The 10,126-nt window shown below is 43.9% G+C and overlaps 1 pseudogene; it reads left to right on the top strand.

Annotated features, from left to right (window-relative positions):
* Positions 1 to 490: 490 nt before the first annotated feature.
* Positions 491 to 9,186, top strand: LOC111561643 (annotated as a pseudogene).
* The last annotated feature ends 940 nt before the right edge of the window (positions 9,187 to 10,126 follow it).

The following is a 10,126-nucleotide window of genomic DNA, read 5'->3' as shown; positions in this document are numbered from 1 at the left end:
CTCTGCCATGTGGAGAGGGCCATGCTGCAACATGAAGCCAAGCAGAGGCCAGAGTCAAGAAAGGAGTCCACAGTTCTTGTCTCTGAGACTCTGACGCTTAAAGTTCTACGAGCTACTGTATCTTCTTGAGCTGCTTCTGTGAGTTCACTTCTGTGAGCCTTCACTACCCTTAAAATCTACGAGAATGAATATATTACTTTATGCTTTAGATCATTTGACTTGGGTTTCAGCCACCTGCAACCAAGATTTAGATCAAGATTTTTCAAGCAAAATGCTCTAAAATCTATTCCATTGGGAATGGTGGCCAATGTTCAGGAGACTGCACTGTCCACACGGCCATTCCAAGAAACATAAAGGAATGCGGCTCTCATCTAATCATAGTGAGCATGGAAGAGATTGAGTACTAGTAGAGACCATGGAAAGGTTTGTCACACAAGTATGAAACGCTAACAGGCAAGAAAGTTAGCCACAAGACCGGTGGCTGCACAAAATGGCTGATGCGAGAAAGAGAATGAGGAGCAGGGACTACAGTGTTGCAAAGAAAAGTAGAATAGAGCAGCCAAGCAGAAAAGATGAAGATAAAAACATGCAAATGGGTTCAACCTGCAATAATAATAGTAATAGTACACATACCTCGCAGAATTATTGGAACGACTCAGCGAGTTACTACATAAAAAGAGCTTTGAACAATGCCCCCCACACAGTAAGCGCCATAAACGTGCTAGCCAATGCTGTTTTCCCAGCTGGGTTGGAAATACTGGAGAGCTACTTGGCTATGAGGTAAGAGAGCAGGCAGTCTCTTAACCCCAGACAGGGCCAGGAAATATCAACTTTCACTCCCTCGACACACATCACATACTCCCACCCTACCTCAGTAGATGCTTCTGAAAATTTTTCAATTTTTTAACAGCAGGACTTTTCTGTTTCAAAGGAAGTCTGAAATGTCATCCCCCCCGTATGAAAAGCCATAAATACCCCTTTATTCTCCTCAGTCTCCAATTTATTTCCAGGCTGTGTTTGGTTACTTGGTTGATTCTTTTATTCCTTCATTGGTTTTACAGTTTCAAGGAAATCCAGATTACCAGAGATAACTGTTGTAAATGGTGCTTCCTTTTGTAAAGTAAGCTTACGTTGCATTCTTGGGAAATTCTTGAAGCAAACACAAATGGCAAGACAATGTTGAAATACGTGCAAAAAATGGCATGTAATATATTAAGAGCGTGTTATTTTTATTAATAATTTCTCCGCCTGACACGGGGCTCGAACTCACGGACCGCGAGATCGTGACCTGGCTGAAGTCGGACGCTTAGCCGACTGCGCCACCCAGGCGCCCCACAGTTAAAATATATTTTAAATAAATTCTAATCCAATATTTGTAGTGCCCTTAATTCACCCCTGTAATCTTGTGGTAGGCAAAATTCTAATACGGACCCCAAGATTTCCATCCCCTGGTGTCCACCACTCTATGTAATTTGAATATGAGAGGACAACACTCTCATAATTAGGTTAAATTATGGGGCAAAGGAGAAGAGATTTTGCAGGTATAAACAAGGACTCTATTCAGTCAACTTTGAGCTAATCAAAAGGTTACCTTGGGTGGGCCTTACCTAATCAGGCGAGCCTCTAAAAGATACACAAAGCAAAAGCAGCTACTCTCCACTGGCCTTGAAGAAGTAAGTGGACATACTGTGAGAGGGCCACATGGAAGTAGCCACTAGATGCTAAGAGTAATCCTTAGCCAATAAACAGCTGGAAGGGGGGGGGGGCAGTCCCAAAATCTCAAAAAGACCGAATCCTGGCAAGACAATCAAACAAACAAGCAAACAAACAACAACAAAAACTGACCTTGAAAAAAACCCTGAGCCTCAGAGCCTTGGTCAATACTTTGACTACAGCCTTGAGAGACCCTGAGCTGAAGACTCAATTAATGCATACCTGGATTCCTGACCCACAGAAACCATGGGATAATAAAAGAATTATTCTAAGCCACCATGTTTGTACTAATTTGTTTCTCAGCAATAGAAAATTAATACAAACAGTATGGAAAACAGTATGTGCTGAATGTTGGAGGATGCCTACCTAGCAGTCAGGGTATTCTAAGAAACTGCCTTGAAGTTGATATGGTATCTTCAGAAAAAAAGCCATTGGAGGAATAAAATGCTTGGCAGCTCAGCACTGGGAGAAGGAAGCCCGAGACATAAATAGCAGTGTTTGTAGCCTAGGGAGAGATAAATAGCCAGGAACCTAGCGGTGGTGTCAAAAGTACCTTCTGTGAGCACGTAGGTGGGAAAAAAAAGGATATAAAACATGAAAGAGGGCTATAAGATTGTAAATAATATGTATCTTTTGATTCTCTAAGTATTACAATAATATATACTCATTGATTAGAACTTAGAAATTGGCAGCAAAGAAGTATACAAGAAAGTTCACATTTTTCACAGAGTTGTAAGCACACATGGTTTGTGTCTTGTTTCTTTAAACCTAATCAGTCTGTGTTATCCTGGGTATATGTCATCTGTATCATTTTTTTAATGTTTATTTATTTTGAGAGAGAGAGAAACAGAGCACACTAGTGGGGGAGGGGGAGGGGCAGAGAGAGGGAGAGAGAGAATCCCAAGCAGGCTCCGGGCTATCAGTGTGGAGCTTGACACAGGGCTCGACCCGGGGCTCCATCTCACAAACCACGAGATCAAGACCTGAGCCAAAATCAAGACTCACATGACCAGCTGAGCCACCCAGGCACCCCGTCATCTGAACCACTTTTAAAGGTAGCGTACTATTCCATCTCATGCTGTCCACTATGATTTACTTAACCATTCCCCTAATTGGAGGTTAGAGTTGTCTTTAATTTAGAAATATTTATTCTGAACTTGGGGAAAGCCTTCAAGCATCAAAACCTGTAGGAAATAGCATTCATTTATAGAACCTCTTGCCCTGGCATTTGACTACATTCACCACTTTAAAACAGTCTAAAATCCATCTAGTAGGGGTTCCTGCTCTGTAAAATCCTATCTTATCCTTAGAGTTTCCTCTGTCCTCGGGTATTCTTTTTGTTCAAACATGCTCTGGCTTGATCCAGATTACTTGTTCTCATTGCAATTTCCTCCCCTGGGAAATCTGTTCTTTCCTGCCCTCTCTCCCTCTGTCTCCTTTGTAAACATTAAGGTATGATATGAGATTTGTTCTAAGTAATGTTTACTTTCTCTTTTAGTAAAAGGCATCTTCCATTTCTGAGAAAGCCCTATTGTCGCTATCGCTAATAACTCACTCCTTGTGCACATGCAAAATAAGCCCTAGGAGCCTCCAGGCGACCCTCCCATTCTCTCACTCTACGACTTTCATTTGTCATGTTTTTCTTGCACTCTCTTAAATTTACTTTGTAATCTCTCCCTCTTGCCTGTGTCTATGGTGTCATACGTTTCCACTCAGCGCAGGAACCCGTGGCTATTGGCTTGGGCTTGAAGGCAGGCCTTGGGCTCTGGCTCACCTTTGATGGGTGACTGGTGCCCCAGATGGGAGAGGGGCTCTGAAAGGGAGATGCCTTGCACCATGTCTTTGGGAGGTAATGTAACATGGGTATTTGAGTCAGTCAGACTCGAGGTGAGGGGTCTGGGGGGTGAGGTCTGAGTAGCAATAATTTTAGAAGCTCCCAGGTGATGCTACCAAGCAGCCAGGATTGAGAACCTTACACTGGCTACTCCATTGTGCCGAGAAGGAGTTGACAAGGGATGACGGCCTCTCACACTGCTGGCTGCTCTTAAGCTCCCCTGTCTGCTATCTCCTACTTCTTTTCTGCCTAATGCTGAACTAACCTCAAAATCCTCTGGCTCCCTCACAGGGCATCCGTGAGAGCTCTTCAAAAGGCTGTCAGTGCTTCCCCACGGCCCTGCTCTGGGGGTCCACTCCTGCTGACCCTCCTTGCCCCTCGCCCCCAGCTCTCCTCACCAACTTTTCACCCCCCACCCCCACCCCCGCAACTGTTAGGATTCCCTCAGCCAGCCTTTCTCTCTCTCGGTGGGGAGCAATAGCCCAAAGACTCCAACTTAATGATACTGGTGTGATATTCCATGGTGCGTGGGAAATGCAGGCCAAACGGTGGCAGCACAGGCCCCTCCCTCTCACCCTCTACCTTTGCCCTGCCGTCCGTGTCCCATCCTCTGTCGCCCTGCATGGGCAGAGGCTGGGTAAGTCAATATGTCCTCTGCCTAAGCAGATGTCCACCTGGGGTCTTCCAACAAGATTGTGATATTTACACACAATATTAGAGCCCACCTCCCCTCTGAGCTTGGCAGAGTTTGGGTAGAAAGCACAAATAGCTCTCTTTCAGTTGTGGTGGGGGACAACCTCAGATGATGAACACTGAGATCCTGGTAACTTCTCGTTCTCCTCTCTCTCTTGCACAGTATTCTGCATATGTAACTGGCTTGGGGTTGGGGATAAGGCTGCTCCTTTGGCTTTAGAATAAGCCCCAGAACAGCATATGGCACCATTTTTACCAGCTTTTTGTAGAGTTCAAGTCTACCTGAACATTACATGCATCTGGGGCACTTTAAAATATATATCTATGTCCTAAGTCGAAACCCTAGAGGACTTTAAAAAAAAAAAATGTTTATTTACTGGGACACCTGGGTGGCTCAGTAGGTTAAGCGGCCAACTTCAGTTCAGTTCGTGATCTCTCGGCCTGTGAGTTTGAGCCCCATGTCTGGCTCTCTGTTGACAGCTCAGAGCCTGGAGCCTGCTTTGTGTCTCCCTCTCTCACGGCCCCTCCCCAGCTCATGCTCTGTCTCTCTGTCTCTCTTTCTGTGTGTCTCTCTCAAAAATAAAGGAATATTAAAAAAAATTTTCAAATAAAAATATTTATTTATATTGAGAGAGACAGAGAGCATGTGTGGTAGAGGGGCAGAGAGAGGGGAAGAGAGAATCCCAAGCAGGTTCCTTGCTGTTAGCACAGAGCCAGACACGAGACTTGATCTCACGAACCATGCGATCATGACCTGAACCAAAAACCAAGAGTTGGACAGTCAACCAACTGAGCCACCAGGTGCCCCGCCTACTGTCTAGCATTAAGCAAAATGACATGGTTCCTACACTTATGAAGATTTCAAATATCAAACAAATAACCACCCAGATGAATACATGATTACAAATTTTGATTCGTGCAATAAAGGAAAATTTGTCTAAGAGAGAAATTAATGGGGTTAGAGGCTAATTTAGATGGGAAGAGGGATCAGGGAAAGGGTTTTGAGGGCTGTGGGGAGAAGCTGGCACAAGATCGGGGGCAGGGGATTAGGACCATGCCAGGAAGAGGGGGAAATATCTTCAAAAGACCCTGAGGAAAAAAGGGACTTAGTGTATTTGAAAAACAGAAGGAAGGCCAGTGTGGTTAGAATCCAGTGACAGGGAAGAGAGGTGTGAAATGCAGCTGGAAATGTGGACAGGAGACAGATCTCAGGACTTTGCAGGTCACACTAAGGTTTTTGGATTTTATTCCAAATATATTAGGAAAGCATTAGAGGATTTTAGGAAGAAAAATGACATGATTATCAGATACTAAGCCAATGAGGAAGTTAGGAGAGTGGTTTCTTATTTTTCATGTGTAACATTTTCCCATACATTATACTGCTATTTTTATCATTCTTTGTATAATCACTTTTTAAAACATTTTTCCTTCTCCTATCCAGATTCATGCAGTAGTATTTGCATTCTTCTGAATTGGGCTTATTAAAATTCATCATTGGTTTATTTTTATTCTTTCTTAGGTCCCTGTTTTTTCATTTGCCTATGCTCTAAAAGATGCAGAAAAACAGTGATTCATTCAAGAAAAAGAAATGGTTATTTAATGTACCACAATTTAAGACCAATGCCCAGTCTTCCTTCTTATACAACTATTATCAGCCTTGTTTTGTGATTTCATAGGGCTGCTACCAACTACAAACTTCTAGATTCATCACCGGCCTCACAGCCCCAAAGAGAGATGAAAAAGAGGGGCGCAGTGGGATTCTTGCGGCTCTAGCCCTGCTGTGGTTCCTGCATCCCAATTTGGATCTTGGCCCTTCACTCCTGGTGGTGACATACTCTGGCCTGATGATTCCTGTGGCCTCGTTAGACTTCTGTCCCCAGGCTTTCTCTATAGGACTAGGCAGGAGCCTCGATGCTGGCCTAAGGATCTCTGCTTCAAGCCTTGAGATTTTGGGGATATGTTTTTTATATTTTTAATATCTTTATATTTATATCCAGTCATCGTGAGTCTAGGAAAATAAGGAAAATTTTACTGAGAGAGCAATTAAAAGGGATAATCAATTCAGATTGAAAGAAGGATCGGGGAAAGCCTTTTGAGGACTGAGTACCCCCTTCAGGGGGCTGGAAAGAAGTATTGCTCACTTCCTTGTACCAGCACTGTGCTAGGTACTGGGATTCAAGAATAATTTGCCTGAGAGCATCAGGGAAGGATTCACATAAAGATATCTCTTTAGCTGAGACTTGAGGCATGAGCAGAGGTAACCAGGTGAGTACGACATGGAAGGAGATTTCAGGGTGGAAGAATAGCGTGGGTACAAGTGTGTAGATGAGAAAGCACAGCCTGTTGTGGAACTGTGATGTGTGAGCATCGGCGTGGAAGGTTCAAGAAACAGAGCATCAAGATGTGAGACTGGAGAGCTGAACGGCACCTTGATATGGAAGGCCTTGCATCCTGTAGGTGATGGAGAGCAATTAAAAGATTTTAAGCAGGAGAATGAAATGAGAAAATCTGCATATCAGAATGAACTTTCTGAAAGTAATGTGAAAGAAAGATTTGAGGGTGTGAGCCTAGAAGCAAGGAGGGCAGTTTTTGAAGAAGTCTACAGAAGCGTTGGTGAAAAACTGAACTTGAGTAATGGTGGTAAGATTCAAGTTACTGAGGAGAGCAAAATGGACACACCTTGGGGAATAATTAGATACGGAGTGTGAATGACAGTCAGGGGTCAAGGATACATCCTCAGTTGGCAGTTGGTGCCATTGAATGATGCTAATCACCATGTTAAGCAATAAAGGGAGAAGAGCAAGTTTGGTAGGAAAGATGATGAGTTCATTTTCAGACATGCTGAGTCAACTAATTTGAATGTTGAGTCAACTAAAGTTGACTTTAGTCCTAACCCACTTCTATTTCACTGTGGTTTGTTGTTGTTTGTTTGTTTTTACTGGATGTAAAGGCTAAGAGTAAAAGAGACTAGTAAAAAAGAAAGAGATCAGTAAATAAAGACCTAGGGTATAAAAGCAAGCAATCACACTGCTATGATACTCATGGCTGGCCATTCATTTCACAAATATTCACAGAACACATACAATCTCCAATTCTATAGAAATTACATAGGTCACTAAGCTATATATATGAAGCATAAGCTTAAAACATAATAGAAATAGAATGCTAGCATTCAGTTAGGTATCATACAGGGCTACAAAGTGCCAAAAACAAAATGCACAAGTGGCAAATACCCTTATAATTGACTACTTATGAAATCTAGTAGTCATAATATTATTTAAGTGATTAAACATTTCATCACTCATAGTGGGACATCCTATAATGTTGTTTCCTGTTGTGACACAATATGAAATAAATAGAAACATCTAAAAAGCATTCTTGCCAAAAAAATTTAACTTGAATTTAATCAAGCCTTTATGCCTAACTTCCAGATTATAAAATAATGAAGGAAGTTTAGAAATAAGTCCAGCAGCAGGAAAAAGAAAAAAAAATCAGAAAAAATCTAGAATGTGGAAAATTCTAGAAGACAACTTTTGGATCTCAAAAAGCCAATGTCATAGAGGGAAAAAAAAAAGTCCTGGAAGTGTTCTAGATTAAGAGAAGCTAAAAAAAGACATAATAATCAAATGCAATGATTAAACTTTGCATTACTTTGAAGAAATCTTATAAAAAGTATTTTGGAGACAAGGCAATGTTAATATGGACTGGAGTATTATATGATATTAGGGAGTTATTATTAGTTTTCTTAAGTGATAAATAATGGTGTTGAGGTTGATAGAATACTTATTGTTAGGAGAAGTTTGTCGAAGAATTTAAAGGCTGTGGTATTCAGAATCAAGAAAACAGAACCTGCGACCCCAGTGAGAGTCCACCCCGTGAGCATAAACCCCTACCCCTGGCCACCCCAGCACTTCAGCTGCTACGCCTCGGTCTACACCATCACCAGTTCACTGAATGACCACCCTGCTGTGTTCCTTGTAGACAACGGCTACCGCAGATGCTAAGGCCTGCTTCACAGGTGATGATGCCCCCCGAAGCTGTCTTCCCCTACATCGTGGGGTGCCCCAGGGAGTGATGGTGGACATAGGCCAAAAGGACTCCTACATGGGCGATGAGGCCCAGAGCAAGAGGGGCACCTTGACCCTGAAGTACTCCATCAAGCATGGTATCTTCACCACTGGGACGACATAGAGAAGATCTGGCACCACACTTTCCACAATGAGCTACATGTGGCCCCCGAGGAGCACCCCATGCTGCTGACCGAGGTCCCCCTGTACCCTAGAGCCAACCATGAGAGGAGACCCAGATCATGTTGGAGACCTTCAACACCCCAGTCATGTATATGTGGCCATCCAGACCATGCTATTCTTGCACGCGTCTGGCTGTACCCCAGCATCCTGGTGGACTCCAGTGACTGGGTCCCCTATACCCATACTGCACCCATCTACAAGGGCTACGGCCTCCCCTAGACTTCTCGCCCTGGACTTCGAGCAGGACATGGCCACCGCGGCCTCCAGCTCCTCCCTGGAGAGGAGCGATGTAGGAGCGGCTAGACCCGCGGGTCATCACCACTGGCAACGAGACGGTCCGCTGCCCCAAGGTGCTCTTCCAACCTTCTTTCCTGGACATGCAGTCCTGTGGCATGCACGAAATTATTTTCAACTCCATCAAGAAACGTGACAGCAACATCCTCAAGGACCTCTACGCCGAAAGGGTGCAGTCTGGTGGCACCACCATGTACTCTGACGTCGCTGATGGAATGCAGATCCCCGCCCTGGCAACCTGCGCAATGAAGATCGAAATCATGGCACCGCCTGAGCGCAAGCACTCCACGTGGATCGGTGGCTCCATCCTGGCCCCTACTGCCCACCTTCCAGTAGACGTGGGTCAGGAAGCAGGATTATGCCGAGTCCGGCCCCTCCATCGGCCACCGCAGAGGCAGTTAGGCGGACTGTTGTTAGTTTTGTGCCTTACACCCTTTCTTGACAAAACCTAACTTGGGAAGAAAACAAGACGAAACTGGCATGGCTTTATTTGCCTTGGTTTTGTTTATGTTGTGTGTTTTGTCCTTTGGTTTTTAGTGTTGGGGTGGGGGTGGAGCTTGACTCAGGATTTTAAAACTGAAACAGTGAAGGGGACAGCAGTTGGTCAGAGCGAGCATCCCCCAAGTTCTACAATGTGGCTGGGGACTTTGAATGTATGCTGTTCTTTTTTTTAATAGTCATTCCAAATATCGTGGGATGCGTTGTTACAGGAAGTCCCCGTGCCTTCCCCCAAAGACACCCCATTTCTCCCTAAGGAGAAGGGCCAGTCCTTGCCTGAGTGCACACAGGGGAAGGTGATAGCATTGCGTTTGTATAAATTAGATAGTCCAAAATGTTTTAATCTTCGTCTTAATACTTGTTCTTTTTGTTTTATTTTGGATGGTCTGCCATCATGGCTCTCCTTCTTGCCCTCTCAACCTGAGATATATAAAGGCTTTTGGTTTCCCTGGGAGTAGAGTTGAGGCATGGAGGCAGCCAGGTTTTAGGTATACACTGACATGACACCAATTGGATAAAGTGCACACCTTAAAGGGGGGAAAAAAAGAAAAGGAAAAGGAAAAGAAAAGAAAAGAAAAGAAAAGAAAAGAAAAGAAAAGAAAAGAAAAGAGAAAAAGAAAATAGAACCCACAGGAGAGTTCATAAGAGGGGATTCAATACAGGGAACTGGTTAAAAAGGTGTTGGAAGAGTTAAAAGGGCAAACGGTAAGAAGAGGCAGTCCAGGGATTAACAAAGGCAGAAAGCTCTTGAGTTTGAGGAACAATGGGAGGAAGTGGTGTTATCACAGCCCCGGAGCCAAGGCTGTTCAGGAATTGACAGGAGCTCTCCTGTGGAAGATTGGAC

The sequence above is a fragment of the Felis catus genome, chromosome C1 (genome assembly GCF_018350175.1).
Source record: "Felis catus isolate Fca126 chromosome C1, F.catus_Fca126_mat1.0, whole genome shotgun sequence".
Classification (NCBI taxonomy): domain Eukaryota; kingdom Metazoa; phylum Chordata; class Mammalia; order Carnivora; family Felidae; genus Felis; species Felis catus.
The sequence above is the reverse complement of the archived record's forward strand: the minus strand, read 5'-3'. Positions and strand labels throughout refer to the sequence as shown.